The sequence below is a fragment of the Alligator mississippiensis genome, chromosome 4 (genome assembly GCF_030867095.1).
Source record: "Alligator mississippiensis isolate rAllMis1 chromosome 4, rAllMis1, whole genome shotgun sequence".
In the NCBI taxonomy this organism is placed as follows: Eukaryota; Metazoa; Chordata; order Crocodylia; family Alligatoridae; genus Alligator; species Alligator mississippiensis.
The window spans coordinates 58,050,193-58,068,884 of record NC_081827.1 but is presented as its reverse complement, the minus strand read 5'-3'; positions in this window follow the sequence as shown (position 1 = coordinate 58,068,884).

The window sequence follows — 18,692 nt, the reverse complement described above, 5'->3', positions numbered from 1 at the left end:
CATGTTAATGTTAGCATGAATGGCAGAGGTGCTACACATGCACCCAATTGAAGGCATCTTAAAATGGCAAACCAGCCATTAAAATGTTCTGTGTATAATGTAGCAGGGTTTTTTTTCTTTTTTTAAATAGCTGGTTTGTACAGTGCCTCAAGTTTAATTTGTGGCATATCTGGGGTTGCCCCAGGGCCAGTAGTGACAGTCAGCAAATTGTTCACACTAGTGCCCAGGGTAGCCCTTGTTCTCCAGCTGGGCCCAGGGCTGTTTTGAGCCTCCCAGCAAGGGAACCAAAGGGTTCCCCTGCTGAGGAGTTTAATCCTCATGGCAAAAGTCCCCTGATGGGGATGGAGCTTTCCTTGCTAGGAGTCTCTCATGCCCTGCATCCAGCAGTCCCGCTATAGCTGACAGGCATGGGGTTTTTACTCCCTTGATGGAAGGCCCATGAATGGACCTGGCCTTGGATCATTCCAGGATCTTGAACTGACCCTGGTACTTGTCCTGGGACAGGGACTGACAATCAACTGATTACTGGCCCTGGTCCTGATGAACAGGAGGGCTCTCCCTGCACTGGCAAGTAACGTGCAGCTAGAACCTGATCCCAAAAATCATGCCTCCCACTATGCCTGTGGCATGTTAGAAGACATGATTGTTAGGATCAGAAGTCAGATCCCATGGTATTTTTAATTAATATGAAGCAGCTAAATATCATTCCCCAATTTTACAAATGCAGAAAGAGAATAAAGAGGTAAAGTGACTTGCCAAAGACTAAAAATTGGGGACTAAAAATGTGGTTTCTGTGCTATAACTTCTTTAGGTTGTATTGCATTGGCAGTATTTCATCAGTGAAAGATCTTTAAAGTATAAATACTTTCTAGCATAGGCAAATGGTAGGGGGTGCACAGGGGTGCACGTGCCCCCCCCCCGACAGGGCCGGTGCCCCCCCGACAGCTGACACTGATGCTGTAGGTAGGGCTGGTGCCCTCCCTGACAGGGCCGCCACCATTAGTGGCTTTTGCAGGTGCCCCCCCCAAGATTTAGGAGGTACCAGTCACTCATGCCTTCTAGTAAATGTGCAGATCAAATTGATTGGCACGTTTATGAGCCAATATACACTTGGATTCTTAAAGTGCTACACTGTAGGCTAGTCAGCATTTTTATCATGCTTTTGTAGCCATTTCTTCCTTTGCAGCCAGGATCTCTCTTCCCCATTCAGTGAATGACTTTGGGTTTCAATTATGCCTAAGTAAGATTGTTTTGCCTGGAAAGGATTTCTGAACACATATACCACATGTCCTTTTAACATGGTAAGATCTCATTCATCATTTGTGACTGTTCTGCAAATCAGCTACATTTCTTTATCAAATATATGTGCACCAAATTTGAGTGAGTTTTCATTCTTGCACATTTAGGAGAAGAGCCCAGCTGCTGCTGCTTTGGCTTCAGCCTTTGTCTAAGCAACCACAACAAGTTTTTCTTTCAAAGGCTACAGAAGGCAAATATGATCACTCTATGTCCATATCCTCCTTTACTAAAATCTCAGTTTAGCTCAAAAAATTTTTTTAGCTCCATCTCTTTACCACTGCTTTGAAATAACCATAACTTGGATCCTGCTACAAAATCAGCCAGCCCTTAAGGGCTGCCTCCCTTATTTCCAAAGGAGAGATTTTAAACGTCAGAGGAAAATGGCATTTAAAGAACAAATGTTCTGCATGCGTCTGCACAACTGTGAATACGTGTTCCATCTGTATGCTCGCTATCAGCAAAACATCTGAAAAAGCATTAGGTAGCTGCTTTTTGGTACATAATGGAATTGAGCCAGAGCAATATTCTAATATAATAAGAGCCTTAGTCTTTCTGTCTGTCCGTAATGCTTTGGGCCAAATGTGCATGCATCGCCGAGACAACATGCGCCAATTGGCCGCAAGGGACTGGAGCATTATGGAGCTTTTGCACCCACCTGCCCAACAACAGCCAGCAGGGAGGGGGAGGCAGCAGGGAAGAGGAGAGAAGGGGGGTGTTTCTGGAGGCAGTAACCACCCCCGCCGCGCCCGCCCCCGGCCGCTGCTACTAGCACCCAGCCCTAACAGTAGCCGACGGGAAGGGGGAACATGTTGCGTGCTGCTGGGTGTCACCGGCCGCCACCGCATGCGAGTTCCCCTCCCCCCACCTGTTCCTGGGAGCTGGCGATGGGGTGGAGAGGCAGGGGGTGGGAGGGCACACAGGGCTATACTGCGAGTGGCAGGTGGGGGGCTGGATGTGGGGGTTGGGGGAGGTGCATGGGGCCGGATGAGCTAGGGGAGAACATGGGGGGGGGGAAGGGGGGAGGGGCACACGGAGCCAGAGGTGGAGCAGTAGCACCCCGGGGCACTGGGTGGCAGTGCTCCATCCCAGCCTGGCATTCATGATGGGCAGTTTGCTAGTGTAGTTATAAGACTGGAACAAGATGTGCCCTGTACTAATACAGCGACCGCTACATTACTTTTTTTTTTTTCTTCACATTGTGTGTGGAGTGGGAGTGAACATATGGAGTATTTTCAATGTAGTGTTCCCTAGTACCATCCAACATTGTGTACACAAGTCCTGTGGACACAAAGAGTGTTTTGTGCCTATAGAGCTTGCTAACGGAGAAGTGTCTGACTTTCAAGACCCATTCACACGATAAGTGCATGGATGAGTTTTGTCACCCTTCTGGAGGCATCTTAGCTTAACCAGTGAAAAGTTACACAATCCAGTTTATAGCCCTATGGCACCTCTCCACACAGTTGTAATGGCTACAATAGTTGGGGGGAGGGTGGTTGGTGCATGTACAAGTTTTTCCTGTGTGAATTTAGAAATGTAACCAAGACACTGTTCTTAGTTTTGGGGGAAAAAACAACCAAAATGTAGCGGTAGACATATTTTCTTGCCAGTACACAATCTACAAGCAGCCAGACAGTGACTTGAGCATTATGTGATGCATAAGCAAAAAAAAAATTATAAGCACTCTAAGCTTACCTGTTACTTCTGGATCAGAGAGGTTTCCAGGATACATTATGTGGGTTTAATAAAGTCCCAAAACCTGATACAGCAGTAACTTAGTTGCATAGAATAGTGTTTGAGGCCTGTTTTAGCTATAGTTTTGTGAGAAGTAGAGAACTATATTAGTTAGAGTGTGTGTGTGTGTGTGTGTGTGTGTGCAAAAAGATTTTCTGGTATACTCATTAGAACATTACCATTAAAATTCCAGGTATTATGTAGTTCCCTTTCTGTATCTGTTTAACTTGCTTGTTCTAATTGGGTTTTTTGTACTTGTCTGAGGCTCCAATCTCAGCACCTGAGAAGGGCAGTCTGAAAAGCACAAACTGAAAAGATTCTGAAAGCAAGATTATTTTAGGCACACAGCTTCCCAAATACTTGTTTGTCATTTATTCAATTTATTGTGAAACAATGAATTTGTTCCTTCCTCACCGCCAGGCTATTCTATATAGAGATCCTGTTTTAGCATCAATCAAGGTTCTGCCTAATAGATGTTTAAGAGTAGTGGTCTGTAAACCAACAAGCAAGGAGTTATAGCAGTTATGTCAGCAAGTGGTGTCAAAAGCATATAGAAAAACTGGTAAGGCAATGTAGGTCATGGTACTTGGAGGAACTTTTCAAGCTACTATTATGAGGACCTTCCTATTTGATTAATATGACACTAGAGAGAGTTTAGAATAGAGTATAATCCGTCAAGGTTATGAGCCCATTGAAAGCAACAGCCATGAAACACAAGTGGGGGGGGGGGGGAGGGTGTCCTGCACTGAGACAAGCCAACCAACATTAGCCCAGTTTTATCATTATATAAGTTAAGAAAAGTAGAGGGAATCCAAATTTAGATATCACAGCAATCATTCCCAAGGCTTAGATAGAAGCACATCTGCAATTGCCATGACTCCCTTCTAAAGCAGACTCCATCTCTGCTACCCTCTTCTCCCTGCACTGTTTGCAAGGGCTGCCTTTTCTAAGGCTGCCTACCCTAGCATCACCCCTTAGTTACCTAAACCAGCCTCATACATAGCAAGCCCTGTCAATTGGTCACTTAAAAGGGAGAGTGAGGGGTGGGGACAAACAGGCAAACAAAACCCAGCCACAGCAAGCAGTTAAAAAGGCAGGCAAAAAACACCCAGTCACCAGCACTCTAAAAAGCCTCCTTAAGGTAGTCCCACGGTTAGCTCCTTTTCTCAGAGCAGCTCCCCTTCCAACCACAAAAAAAAAAGTTTGTCCACAACAAAGGAGTGCCCCATGTTAAGCCAACAGAGGCCACAGACATGCTTGAGCTTATGTTCTTCTGCTTCCCAGCCTATTGCTAAGGGCTGGAGCCACCAAACACAGGCCAGCTCAGGCCTCCTCCTTTGGTAGGGCTCCAGTGGTCTCCGCTTAAAAAAAAAACAACCCCAGATTTAGGCCAGACCCAGCTGGGATCATCATAGGTGGTCTCATGCTCAGAATGAAGCACGGGCCAGATTCCAGGGATTGGGCTTACTGCACCAAGCCCTCCATCTTTGCTCTCTGGAGCCTTCCAACTGATCATGTAGGCTTGGTTACCCCATCCAAGCTACACCTGGGTTAGAGGAAAAGAAACTCTTTGCACCCCAAGAATAAAGCTGTCAACAATTGAGGCAGGGCTGCAGGCAGCTTTAGATTTCCACCATTTTCTTCCTAGCCCAACACACTTCCCCAGAGCCACTGAGTAGGCGGGTGCTCAAACTGCCCTCTTTCTCAGACTCCTCATGTAGTCCTGTACAGTCACGGTGGCCAAAAATGAGATACCTCTTTATAATAATGCCTGCGACAGTAGAAAATGTATGAATAAACATGTTTGCCGAAGTATGAATAATGTAGTACATGGCGGGAGCCAAAATAGTACTCTGATGCAAAGGTCATGTGTATGTACTCTTAAAACAAGCTTCCAAGCAGTGAATTGTGGTTTTGGAGGTGGTATATTAGATATGCTTGCAAAGCCTTATGCTAAGTTTGGGGACTATCTTGTTTTAGTGCAAAAATCCTCAGTCTCTTTGGTGACAGTTTTTGTGATGTGCGCTAGTGCATGAGATATCAATGAGGAACTAAACAAGGATATAGTCCCAGGAAAGCCACCTTGGAGTGATCTGGCTTGGATGGTATATGCCCTATGTGGATTTGATTAGGTGAGAGAGAGCCATCTGTTCTGGATGCCTGGGGCTGTCAGTGCATACAGAAAAATGAAATGACTCTCAGTGGCATATGGTGGTTTAGAAAGATGAGGACATGCCTTGGTCCTGGTGATTTTGGGTTCACAAATCGTGCATCTTCAAAGAGGAGTGATTCAAGCCTCTCTGTATATTTACACTAGTTATAAAAGTATTTTAGTGAAAATAAAATTCTTAAAAATGTATGTTTACCATTCGTAATGTAACTTTTTTATCAGAAAAATGTTTACTGTGGGAAGCTGTCAGGTTGATTAGCCATCAGAGGAAAAACATTACAGAGCCAGCTCATTTAATTAGATGCTGAAGTATAGTTCTGTGGCAAAGGGTGAATTTTGCACTGAAGTCCCTGCCTGCAGAAATGCAGAGACCATCAGGCCCCAGTGCATTTTTCATGCTCATATTTAATTTATCCGATGCTCTTACAGAATTTCTGGCCTATGGCAACAAAATGCTGCAAAATCTAGGCCTGCATAGTTTAGGTTGCTCAATTTAGGGTAAACTTGCCGTAAAATACATGAGACTTTAAGACAAAGCACTAATCCTTTAGCTTATTTTACACCTCCTATTACCTACTTTTTTTACTAAGTTACATACATTTTTGCATGCCCATTTAATACCAGCATGGTGCCAGTTAAAATACGTTATCACAGGTACCAACCTGTCCTTTGGCTTGATATCAGACTTCCATGTAACTATGCTTACTACTTTAATTCTTTGATTTCAAAACTGGATAATATAGTGCAGAGGGGGCATTGTGCATCTCTCATCAGTTTGTAGGAAGGATGCCACACAGGTCTTTCTGCTCCTGTAAGGGACAAGATGTTAGCTGGTACAGCAGTATTCCTCTCCACTAGACTCCATAGAGGGAACTTCATGGGTATCTTTTCTATAATTACCCTCCTTAAGAATCATATAGAAGTGGATTTGCTTTATTAAAGCTGACATGGCATCACAGCCTGCAAGACACTGTGGTAAACATCAAAAGCCAAGTCACAACCATGATTGTTCAAAAAGTTTATAAAAGCTACTGTACTGTGCTTGTTTGCTTTGGGGCTTTTTGATAATGAAGGTGGACCTGGCTGTATCTTTATGGTAAATTATCTTTAGGTTTCCATGCAAGAGGCAGGTATCTTTATGTGTGATATCTTTTATTGGACCACTGCATGGTTAATGTAAACTTAAACAGGTTTTTGAATACAGTGTATTCTTCTTCAAGAATCCTTGTCTCTTACATAGTTCCTGGACCAACATGGCTCCACCATCACTCCAATACGACCACGTCATATTTTAGTTTCCTTCTCTTGAAGAGAAATTGCACAAAATGTTGCTAGAAATCTATTTTTGCAAGCTTCATAGACTTGAGGGGAAGTGATGGAAGTGGCAAAAACTTAAAATTTTCAGAACTGGAAATACTTTTAAGCTGGAGAAAATCACGCAGAGATTTGGTGGGGGGGTGGGAAGGAGGGAAGATTTTTCTTAAAGTTCATCAAAATTCAAAATATCAAAATCTGAACTTTTGTGTTAAGCAAACTTTGACCTTTGTTTGCCAAGAAGAGGAAGAAGGGATTTAAAATTTCAACAGTATTTTTTCTTAGGATTATTTTTCATCAAAACTTTATTTTTTTATCAGTACTGCTATTCATAGTCTCACACATCATGTAATAGAGCCTCTCAAACATTTAAGAAGGGGTTTTGCACTCCCTAGAGGATCTAACAATCTAAAGGCAGACAGAGAAGTAGAAAGAAGTTGGAGAAATGACAATTTAGAGACATATAGTTGATTTATATATATAACAGGGACTTAAATGCAGAGAGAATAGGGACTTTGTGGACTATAGTCAGATACACCAGACAGAGAGGTGTATGAAGAAGCTCAACTGCTTGTTTGAGAAGCTGACAAAGATATGAGTGGTAGAACTGAGACCAGCCTAGGGATGGAGAACAAAGGGAAGCACAAACACAATGGCAACAGAAAAATGAAGTATATGAACATTTAAAAAAATAATTTAATGGCAGTATCTAAAGGGAGTTTAAAGGAAACACAGCAGTTTTGGCATTCTGTAGTAATGAAGTATGTTATTTATTGTCAATTATATGATTTTCAGAGTTGCTGAGTAACCCAACAATAAGGCAGTGGCAGCAGCATGTTTGAAAAATCAGGCCATTTACTACCCACAGGCTCTTACTGGTGTGTCTGATTACTGTTCAAGAACTCTTTAGCCACAAATATCTTTCTAGGCATAATGATGTTTCTTGAAGCAAACTGATGTCTCTGGAGTTCATTTCTTCCTTCCTGTCCATTCTTCCCCGATTACTATTGCTTGAGGCCTCCCTTAATTCTTCAGACTGTCTGGATGACAGCATCGTCTATCTATATGCACTTCACCATTGATTCCACTTATGCCCAAGGGGTTTTCCTCTGTTCATAACTTGCTATTTGTTCTACTTTCTGCGATGATGGTTTCCTCCCAGCTGTCTTGCCTTCTCTCAAGTACAGCTGTTTTCCTGTCAGATCTGCCTGTCATTTTTTGTCTTGTTTTTTAATTTTGATACAGATCAGTGGCCAAACAACTTCAAGGTACTTCCCATTTTAAAAAATCCTGAAAGTTGTTTCATCTGCAATATATCCCAGTTTTACAACCTTACAACCCAAGAAGCCTTTAGTCATGCAATTTCTTTTCACTTCAGCAGACTGCTACTAAATAACAAGAAGAAATCAGTTGCCAACTTTGTCAAGCTGACACTAAATTTAAAAAATGAAAAATTGCTTTAAACATAACCTAGTATCTAAAATCTGGTAGTGTTCAATGGAGTTTTAATAACAATTAATTTTAAGTTTTGTTACATACTACTAACAATATTGGAAAGTTTCCTAAATCCTCTCTGTTTATCTTTCTCCCTACAACATAATTGTTGTAAGTCCTTGACATGAAATGATCTGACTATACTGAGTTCGCTAAGATGATTAAAACATACACAGTCATCATTAACTGAATTATAGTGAGAACTGAACAATGAATCACACAAGATAATGTTCTCTGCCACATTTGATGACAGATGCACAGGACTCAGTCTTCAACTCATGGGAAAAGCCAGTGAACTATATTTCAGATGTCTAGACATACTCCTTTGGAGAAAACCCAGCTATTGCTTTTCATAGTTGCTTCCAGCCCAAGTGATAAATGTGTTCATCAATATCTGTTTTTATTAAGATGCATTTTGCATGTTAGCATTATGACTGGGAACAGTTTTTTGCTGCTACTATCTTATTATTCCTTTCACTTCCCTCTATTTTTTTTTTTATTTCTACCTCAAGGATTTAAGAATCCAGCATGCACTTTTTCTTTCAGGCTTAAATATGACAGGCAAATCCTCAGTTCAGATGTTCATTTTTATTTCTAAACTACACACATAAAATGTGACTGGAATTTTGACCTATGTCAAAGGATGCTTTCACTTACTCTTTTATAGATACAAAATTCAACCTTTGTTCTATTTCAACTCAGTTTGAAATAGGTGATTGTCCACTCTGGGTTTATAATAAAATTGAGTACAACTAGTGTTTGGTTATTTTGCATCTCAAATTGTATTTCTACCGTTCCTTACTCTGACTATTCCCAACCATTCACATGACTTACCCGCCACCTGACTGCCAATTGAAGAAAAGCTGTTCTTGGTATATGAAAACTGTTAGAAGACTAAGTTCTGCTTCAGCCAAAAAAAAAAAAAAAGGAAATTGTATGATTTGCCATCACTTAAATGTCATCTATAGTTTTGCTTAGGACACCTGTTTTCAGGCAAGCTACATGTATAAAATACACCTTCCTAGTAGGAGATCCACATACATATTGATCATGATGCTAGGTCTCCTTTTTTCTCACCCAGAGAATATAGATCAAATTCTGCTTTCTGAAGAGGAAAAATTGTCCTGGTGAATTTTCAAAAGGCTTTGTAGCTTTCACTTGATATTTCATAGATTTCATAGACATTAGGGCTGGAAGGGACCTCGGAAGATCATTGAGTCCAGCCCTCTGCCCAAAGGGCAGGAAGTCAGCTGGGGTCATAGGATCCCAGCAAGATGAGCATCCAGTTTGCTCTTGAAGGTGTTCAATGTAGGCGCTTGAACCACCTCCGGTGGCTGGCTGTTCCAGACCTTGGGGGCTCGGACAGTAAAGAAATTCTTCCTTATGTCCAGCCTGAAACGGTCTTGTCGTAGTTTATGACCATTCGACCTCGTCATCCCTTGGGGCGCTCTGGTGAACAAATGTTCCCCCAGATACTGGTGGTCACCCCTGATAAACTTATAGGTGGCCATCAGATCACCCCTGAGCCTGCGCTTTTCCAGGCTAAAGAGCCCCAGGGCTCTCAGCCTGGCATCGTAGGGTCTGCTTCCCTGACCTCTGATCATGTGCGTGGCTCTTCTCTGGACTCTCACAAGCTTCTCCACATCCTTTTTGAATTGTGGAGCCCAAAACTGGATGCAGTACTCCAGCTGCGACCTCACTAAGGCCGAGTACAAGGGGAGAATGACATCCCGGGATTTGCTTGAGAAGCATCTATGGATGCAAGCCAGCGTTTTGGTCGCCTTACTAGCCACAGCATCGCAGTGCAGGTTCATGTTCATCTTGTGGTCAATGATGACCCCCAAGTCTCTTTCTTGCATAGTGTTAGCCAACTTAGCACTGCCGAGCCTATAAGGATGCTGCGGGTTTTTCTTTCCAAGGTGGAGAACCTTGCATTTCTCGGCATTGAACACCATCAGATTCTCGTCCGCCCACTTGCTGAGCCTGTCCAGGTCAGCCTGGATCACCCGCCTGTCTTCTGGTGTGGATGCTTTTCCCCAAAGTTTGGTGTCATCAGCAAACTTGGCCAGTCCACTTCTGACTCCAGTGTCCACATCATTAATGAAGATGTTGAACAGTATGGGTCCAAGGACAGAGCCTTGGGGGACCCCACTGGTCACAGGACACCACGATGAGTGACTTCCATCAATTACTACCCTCTGGGTCTGACCCCGGAGCCAGTTTTCCAGCCAGTGGATCATGGAGGACCCAAGGCGACAATTGGCCAGTTTCCCTAAGAGGTGATTATGGGAAACCAGGTCAAAGGCTTTTTTGAAGTCAAGATATATGACATCAATCTCTTCTCCCTTGTCCAGGTGATAGGTCACCTGGTCGTAGAAGGAAATGAGATTGGTCAAGCAAGACCTACCCGCAACAAACCCATGCTGGCTATCCCTTAAGATGTTGGCGTCGGCCAGTCCATTAAGGATGGCCTCTTTCATAAACTTTTCTAAGATCTTCCCCGAGATAGAAGTCAGGCTAATGGGCCTATAGTTAGCCGGATCCACTTTCCTCCCTTTCTTGAAGATAGGCACCACATTGGCCTTCTTCCAGTCTTTGGGCACTACACCAGAGCGCCAAGAGTTTTCAAAGATCCGCGCTAGAGGCTGGGCTATGATGCTCGCCAGCTCCTTGAGTACCCTGGGGTGAAGATTGTCAGGGCCAGCTGACTTGAAGGTATCCAGCTTCTCAAGACGTTCCTTCACAAAGTCAGCATCAATGGAGGGCAGGGGATCACCCTCACCTGGACTTCCCTGTCCCGTAGCGGGCATGGGCGTCCCATGGGACTGATGAAAGACCGACGCAAAGTATCTATTTAATAAGTTGGCTTTTTCCTGGGTGTCAGTTGTCAGTTGCCCCATCTGTTTCAGCAGGGGTCCAACGTTGCCCCTGCTTTTCCTCCGGCTCCCCACATATCTGAAAAAGGACTTTTTATTGTCCTTGATGCTCAAAGCTAGCTGGAGTTCAGTTGCAGCCTTGGCTTTCCTGTTCTGCTCCCTACAGGACTGGACCAGTGCAGAATAATCCTCCTTGGAGGTGACTCCCATCCTCTATCCTTTGTAGGCCTTTCTTTTTAGCCTCAGGCGGTCTGCTAGGTCCCTGGAGAGCCAGGGGGGCTGCTGTGCCCTCTTGCTGCCTTTCCTCCGAGATGGAATAGACTTAGTTTGTGCATTGAGGATTGCTCCCTTGAGGAGCAACCACTCTTCTTGAACTTCCCTCTCTCCGTGGTCATGGTCCCTTAGGGCCTCACTGACAAGCCTCCTGAGCTTGTCAAAGTCGGCTTTCCTGAAGTCAAGGACTTCCGTGTTGCTGACTGACTTGCCAGCTTTTTGGCGGATGGTGAAGGTGATCAGCTCGTGGTCGCTGTTACCCAGCTTCCCATCGATCACTAGGTCGCCGACTAGGTCATCCCCAGTAGCCAGCACCAGGTCGAGCAGCGCTTTGCCTCTCGTTGGCCCATAGACTTCTTGAGTCAGGTAGAGGTCATCCACACACGAGAGGAAGCTTTGCGACCGCTCAGATTTTGCTGAGCGTTCCTCCCACGAGATGTCCGGGTAATTGAAGTCACCCATGACAACCATGGTCCTGGAGCAAGCTGCCTCAGCCAGTTCCTGGGCAAACTCCTGGTCAAGCTCAGGACTTTGTGTGGGAGGTCTGTAGTAGACTCCCACCATTGTGTCCCCTGTGCCGTGTTCCCCACGGATTTTAACCCAGAGGGTCTCCAGCCATCCACCCTGGTCGCCAATATCGGCTTGCAGGGACGTGTAGCTTTCATAGATTCATAGATTCATAGATGTTAGGGTCGGAAGGGACCTCAATAGATCATCAAGTCCGACCCCCTGCATAAGCAGGAAAGAGTGCTGGGTCTAAATGACCCCAGCTAGATACTCGTCTAACCTCCTCTTGAAGACCCCCAGGGTAGGGGAGAGCACCACCTCCCTTGGGAGCCCGTTCCAGACTTGGCCACTCGAACTGTGAAGACGTTCTTCCTAATGTCCAGTCTAAATCTGCTCTCTGCTAGCTTGTGGCCATTGTTTCTTGTAATCCCCGGGGGCGCCTTGGTGAATAAATCCTCACCAATTCCCTTCTGTGCCCCCGTGATGAACTTATAGGCAGCCACAAGGTCGCCTCTCAACCTTCTCTTGCGGAGGCTGAAAAGGTCCAGTTTCTCTAGTCTCTCCTCGTAGGGCTTGGTCTGCAGGCCCTTGACCATACGAGTTGCCCTTCGCTGTACCCTCTCCAGGTTATCCGCATCCTTCTTGAAGTGTGGCGCCCAGAATTGCACGCAGTACTCCAACTGCGGTCTGACCAACGCCCTATAGAGGGGAAGTATCACCTCCCTGGACCTATTTGTCATGCATCTGCTGATGCACGATAAAGTGCCATTGGCTTTTCTGATGGCTTCGTCACACTGCCGGCTCATGTTCAACTTGGAGTCCACTAGGACTCCAAGATCCCTTTCCACCTCCGTGCCACCCAGCAGGTCATTCCCTAGGCTGTAGGTGTGCTGGACATTTTTCCTCCCTAGGTGCAGCACTTTGCATTTCTCCTTGTTGAACTGCATCCTGTTGTTTTCTGCCCACTTGTCCAGCCTATCCAGGTCTGCCTGCAGCTGTTCCCTGCCCTCCGGCGTGTCCACTTCTCCCCATAGCTTTGTGTCATCTGCAAACTTGGACAGAGTACATTTCACTCCCTCGTCCAAGTCGCTGATGAAGACATTAAAGAGTATCGGTCCAAGGACCGAACCCTGCGGGACCCCACTGCCCACACCCTTCCAGGTCGAGACCGACCCATCTACCACGACTCTTTGGGTGCGACCCTCTAGCCAATTCGCCACCCACCGGACTGTGCAGTCATCCACATCACAGCCTCTTAATTTGTTCACCAGTATGGGGTGGGATACCGTATCGAAGGCCTTCCTGAAGTCCAGGTATACGACATCCACCCCTCCTCCTGTGTCCAGGCGTTTCGTAACCTGGTCATAGAAAGAGACTAGGTTGGTCAGGCACGATCTGCCCACCACAAACCCATGCTGGTTTCCCCTCAGCATAATTTGTCCTGCCGGGCTCTCACAAATGTGAGCCTTGATAATTTTTTCAAATACTTTACCAAGGATGGAGGTGAGACTGACCGGCCTATAGTTGCCTGGGTCCTCCTTCCTCCCCTTTTTGAAAATGGGGACCACGTTAGCCCTTTTCCAGTCCTCCGGGACTTGGCCCGTGCGCCACGAGCATTCGAATATTCCTGCCAGTGGCTCTGCAATGACGTCGGCCAGTGCCTTCAGCACCCTGGGATGGAGCCCATCCGGGCCTGCCGACTTAAAGGCATCCAGTTCTTCCAAGTGACTCTGCACCACCTCAGGATCTACGCATGGAAGTCTGGCGCCTTGCTGCTGCCTCTCTACAACCCCAGTGAGAGACTTGTCGTGCCCCTCGCTTAGGAACACTGAGGCAAAGAACTCGTTGAGGAGTTCAGCCTTGTCCCCTCTATCTGTCACCAATTGCTTCTGCCCATTTAGCAGGGGTCCTATTCCTCCCTGGGCCTTCCTTTTACTCCCTATGTATCTAAAAAACAATTTCTTGTTGTCCTTTACTTGGGTTGCCATCCTCAGCTCCATGGTAGCTTTGGCCCGCCTAACTGCCTCCCTACAAGCACGAGCAGAGGAGGTATATTCATCTTTAGTGATCTCACCCTGTTTCCACTTTTTATGTGCTCCCCTTTTGGCCCTTAGGCTGCCCTGGATTTCTCTGGTCAGCCATGGAAGCCTCCTGGCCCCTTTCCCTCTTTTGCCTCGCTCGGGGATCGTCTTGCTTTGTGCCCAAAGGATCGTTTCCTTTAGGCACAGCCACCCTTCTTGGGCACCCATCCCATCAAAACTCCTACTCTGCAGTGCTTCCTTGACTAATCGCCTGAGTGCAATGAGATCAGCTTTCCTAAAGTCTAGCACTTTCACCCTACTAGTTACCTTACCCACTCGCCGTCTTATGTTGAATTCTATCATAAGGTGATCACTGTCTCCCAGATAGCTACCGATTTGGAGGTCCCCTATCATGTCATCTCCCGTTGCCAATACCAGATCCAGTATGGCATTCCCCCTAGTGGGACCATACACCTCCTGTGTCAGGTGGAGGTCCTGTACACAAGTTAGAAACCTGCGTGAGCGATGGGACCTTGCTGTCTGCGTCTCCCAGCAGATGTCCGGGTAGTTTAGGTCCCCCATGACTACCGCCTCTTTAGCTTTTATGGTCTCCGAGAGTTGCCTCAGGAGCCCCGCATCTATTTGTTCCCCTTGGTGTGGGGGTCTGTAACAGACCCCTACCACCAAATCCCTTTCTCCTTGCCCCCCATGTAGCCTAACCCACAATCCTTCTACTTCCTCAGCCTCGGATTCTGTCTTGATGAGGGTTGATGTATATTGCTCACTGACATAAAGTGCAGCCCCCCCCCCCCTTTCTTCCCCGACCTGTCCTTTCTGTACAATCTATAGCCCTCAATATGTACCGCCCAGTCATGGGATGAATCCCGCCAGGTCTCTGTTAGCCCCACTAAGTCATAGGTGTTTAGTGCAAGCAGGAGCGCTAGTTCATCCTGCTTGTTCCCCATGCTCCTAGCATTAGTATATAGGCACTTGAGCCCTGCGACTGGCGCCTTTGCTGCCCCCCTGCTCCCAGTCCCATGGGGCCCATTGTTTCTTACCTTCTTGTTCCTTACCTGTTCTGTTGTGCTGGCCTCCCCATGGCTTTCAGGTTCCCAATGTTCTCCTTCTTCAGGCTGGGCTGTCCTTGTGGGTGCCACATGGTTTGGTGGTCCACAGCTTCCCCTGCCCTCGTACTCCCCTCCCCCCGACGAGCTTTTCCTTAACATAGAGAGCTACACCCCCACCCCTTTTCTCTACACGATCCCTCCTGTACAGGGTATAGCCATCTATACCCGTGGTCCAGTCATGGGTGGAGTCCCACCAGGTCTCCGTTATCCCTATTACATCATAATTATTTGCATTGAGCAGGAGGATGAGTTCCTCCTGCTTATTCCCCAAACTCCTGGCATTTGTGTACAGGTACTCCTCACTTAACGAGCTACCTGTTTAACGACCGCGCGGACTTATGACCAGCTCTCCGAGCAGTCGGTATTGTACGAAACATATTATGGAAACGGCGGCGTGGCGTCTCAAGCCAAGGCACGCAGTATCAAGGGGCGGCTCCTCGCTTATCGACCAATTCGCTTAACGACCTAGTCATAGGAACGGAACTCGGTCGTTAAGTGAGGAGTGCCTGTACAGGCAAGCAAGTGCCCCCACCATATTGCTAAATCATAATTGGGCATGGTAAAGGAATCACTATTTTTCACCTTCTTGTTTGTATTTCTTCAGGGTTTTTTACTCTTTTTTTTCTTGTTTTAAACTTTTCATATTTCCTTTACCTTAAATGCTGTTTATTATATCCTGTTCCTTCCCTCGCACATAATCTGAGCTTTCCAGTTTCCTGAGCTCCTGATGATCTTTTCATCTCCCTCACTCTTCTCTTCCCCTTCTCCCAAGTGAGGAATTTGGTGTTATGCCAGTTTGCTGACCCAAGCAAGCTGTTCATTGTCTATATTTATGCCCCTGACAGTCCCCTTTAACAATAGTGCTTTACTATTGATTTAAAAATGTACAAGAAGGAAAATTAGATGGTTGTTTATGCAGCAATGGAATAAGCTTGTGGACCATTTTTCTCTCGTGCCTAAGCCTCTTCCATGCAGCTACAAAGAGTGAAAGAACAGAGCTCTTCAGTCCACTGCTCTGTACCTTTGCTCCACTCCCACTTCATTTATAGCCTCTTACACCCATGGCTTTAAGAGGGAAATGACAGATACTAGACTAAAGGAAAACAATGGAAGATGCCATAAGAAAAGAAGTAGGTGGGACAGACACATGTTTCAAGGAAATGTTGCATGTGATTTTCACTAACTACTTATTGTTTAATCCATACTTTTACCTAGACAGGAATGTACAGTTTATTCCCCCAAAATACAACAGGTAGCTATCATGTAGAAGTTCATCAGGTCACTCTAGTTTTAAAGCCAGGGAGAGCCCTTTGGATCTAGCCTTTTCCTAGAGCCATATATAAACAGCTAATAGTTTCAATAGTTTCTGTACTTCACTGATCTAAATACCACTCACCTGATTTTGTATGAGTCATACCAATGTTCTAGGCTCCTTTCAGTCTATTATTTAAAAGGATTTCAAGTTACAAATCATCCTGGTCAAAAAGAGTCCTGTTTGGGATACTAAACAAATGTATTTGGACAATAAAGACACAATAATGCTTTATGGAGAGATCAACTAGAATTCTATAAGTCATATACAGACTCCTGGGAATAGTTGAAGGGAGAGGAAATGTCTTTCTAGCCACATACCCTATTCCTTACATAATAGGTTATCCATGACAATAAGGAATACCAGTGGGGGGGCTGAGTATACACTTCTGAGAGACGGATGCCCTGGAGCTAAACACAAAGGAACTCCCATAGGAGTAAAAGACTGGGATTAGGAAACTTGATTATTTTACCTTGACCTCTTGCATGTTTTTCTTGTTAAGTAGTAGAAAAAAAAGCTGTTTGTTGTGCTTAAAGAATGTATAAGCTCTACTTGTGCTAAAACCAAGTGTGAAGAATGAATGACTTCGTGACGGGATGTGTAAGGAATGAGTGTTGCATGGGCATAGACGACGTGTACGTGGGGCACGTGCCCCCTCTGAAAGCGCTGATGCCCCCTCTGAGAGTGAGCACTCTGGCTGGTGGGGCACGGATACTGCTCATGCCCCCCCTGAAATTGACTCTGCTGGCGGGACATCAGCGACAGAAGGGGCAATTGGCCACTGAAGGACTCCCCCACACCCCCCAGTTGCTGGCTGACTGCTGGGGACGCCCCTGATCATGCCCCACTAGTGCCCTCCCTCCCCCCTCCAGACTCAGGAAGCACCAGTCACCCATGTGTATCAGGGTGTGTGTATGTGTATGTGTCTATGTGTGAGTGATGGCTTGAGAAACATGACTGAATTTGTTTGCCAAGTTTAGGGTCAGGACGGATTTGTTCCCCTAGATAAGACTGCTAAGGACTGTGGGGAATTTTACCTTCTTCTGTTGTGCTAGGTCATGGTTGGGGCATGTTCCAAGTACATTCTAATATTATAAAATCCTTAATATGTTTGTCTGTCTGTAATGCTTTATTTATACTCTGATTGATTGTCTGAAACAACCAATCAGAGTGCTCCAACAGTGTTCTGGACAGGCGGTGTGCCACCATGATCGTGGGGATGGAGGTGACCCCCGGCGCTGCTCCCTGGAGGTGGTGGCAAGGGAGTGGGTAGGCAAGGCCAACCTGAAAAGAGACCCAAAAGGGGGTGAGAGAGCAGGCCTGGCCCCGAAGTGGTGAGGGGGGCCGGATGCGGGCCTCTGTCCCTGCCTCCTCCCCCCCCCCATCATTCTTGACAGGTAATTTGCTAGTATTAACCATATTACCTGTTGTTGCAATGGCAGGGTATTGGCAAGGCCCTCATTCATGTTATACAGTGTTATTGGTATTCTGGATAGAGCAAGCTTTGCAAGTTTACACCAGTCAAAGTGCAAGCCCAGCATTCTGGCCCTGATGATGCACATACAGCTAAGACATTTTATGAGATGTTTGTTATATTTTAATGTTAGTGGTTATTTATGGTGCCCCAAAGTGAGCTTGGTGTTTTATAAACACATGTCCTACAATGTTTAGACTTCAATAAGACAAGATAAGATGAGAAAGATCCTTATACAGAGGGGCCTGCTGTGAGAAATATGGGGAAAAGAAGATGAAGGCTAAGATTATAAATTCACTAATGTTAGTTAAGCCCAAATCTTGGTAGACTTGAGGAAAAATGGTTACAAATCACAGAAAGTATTGTACTGAAATAATGGTTCACTTCACACCAAGGGCCAGGTCATGCCCCATGTGAAGCTCCATTTGCTTTGATTCAATCATAAAGCTGTAATAAGGGAGAAGCTGCTGATTCCTCTAGCATGAGAAGGATTTGGTTTGGCCCATCTGGCTTTCTGCTGTTCTTTTACCTATTCACTTAGCAGAGGAAATATATCAGGCATGTCAGTGGTGGGAGAGATGTGGTCAAACCACACTGTTTTGAGGCAGCCCATAATAGAACCAGCGGAGTGCACTGTTAGTAGTAGAATGTCACCTGTGGCCCTCATTGTGGGAAAAATTAGTATGTGATTATGTAATTAAAGACTATATCATAATGCATGTACATGAGGGCTAGGGACAGACATTCAAAAAGCCTGAGCCTGAATTGATTCAATCTTTGCAGGTTACTCTAACCTGCCTAGGTTAAACTGCTTTGCAAGTGGACAGACATTCCCTCTGGACTGAGGAAATGTGGCATATGCCTGCAGTGGCTTAAGCTAGAAGCCAGGGGGTGCTAAAGCAGTCCTACCTTCCCTTCCACTGAGCTGGGGGGGGACATGGCCAGGCCTTGGCATGATGCTCTGATTAGGGAGGGGTGTAAATCCCCACCCTGCCTACACAGTCCCAGGGTTTTTCTTGCTCGCTCCTCAAGGGATGGGAGTGTTGCCAACCCCCAGCCCCTGAATAGCACTCTAAGGCAAAGTGGGGATGTGG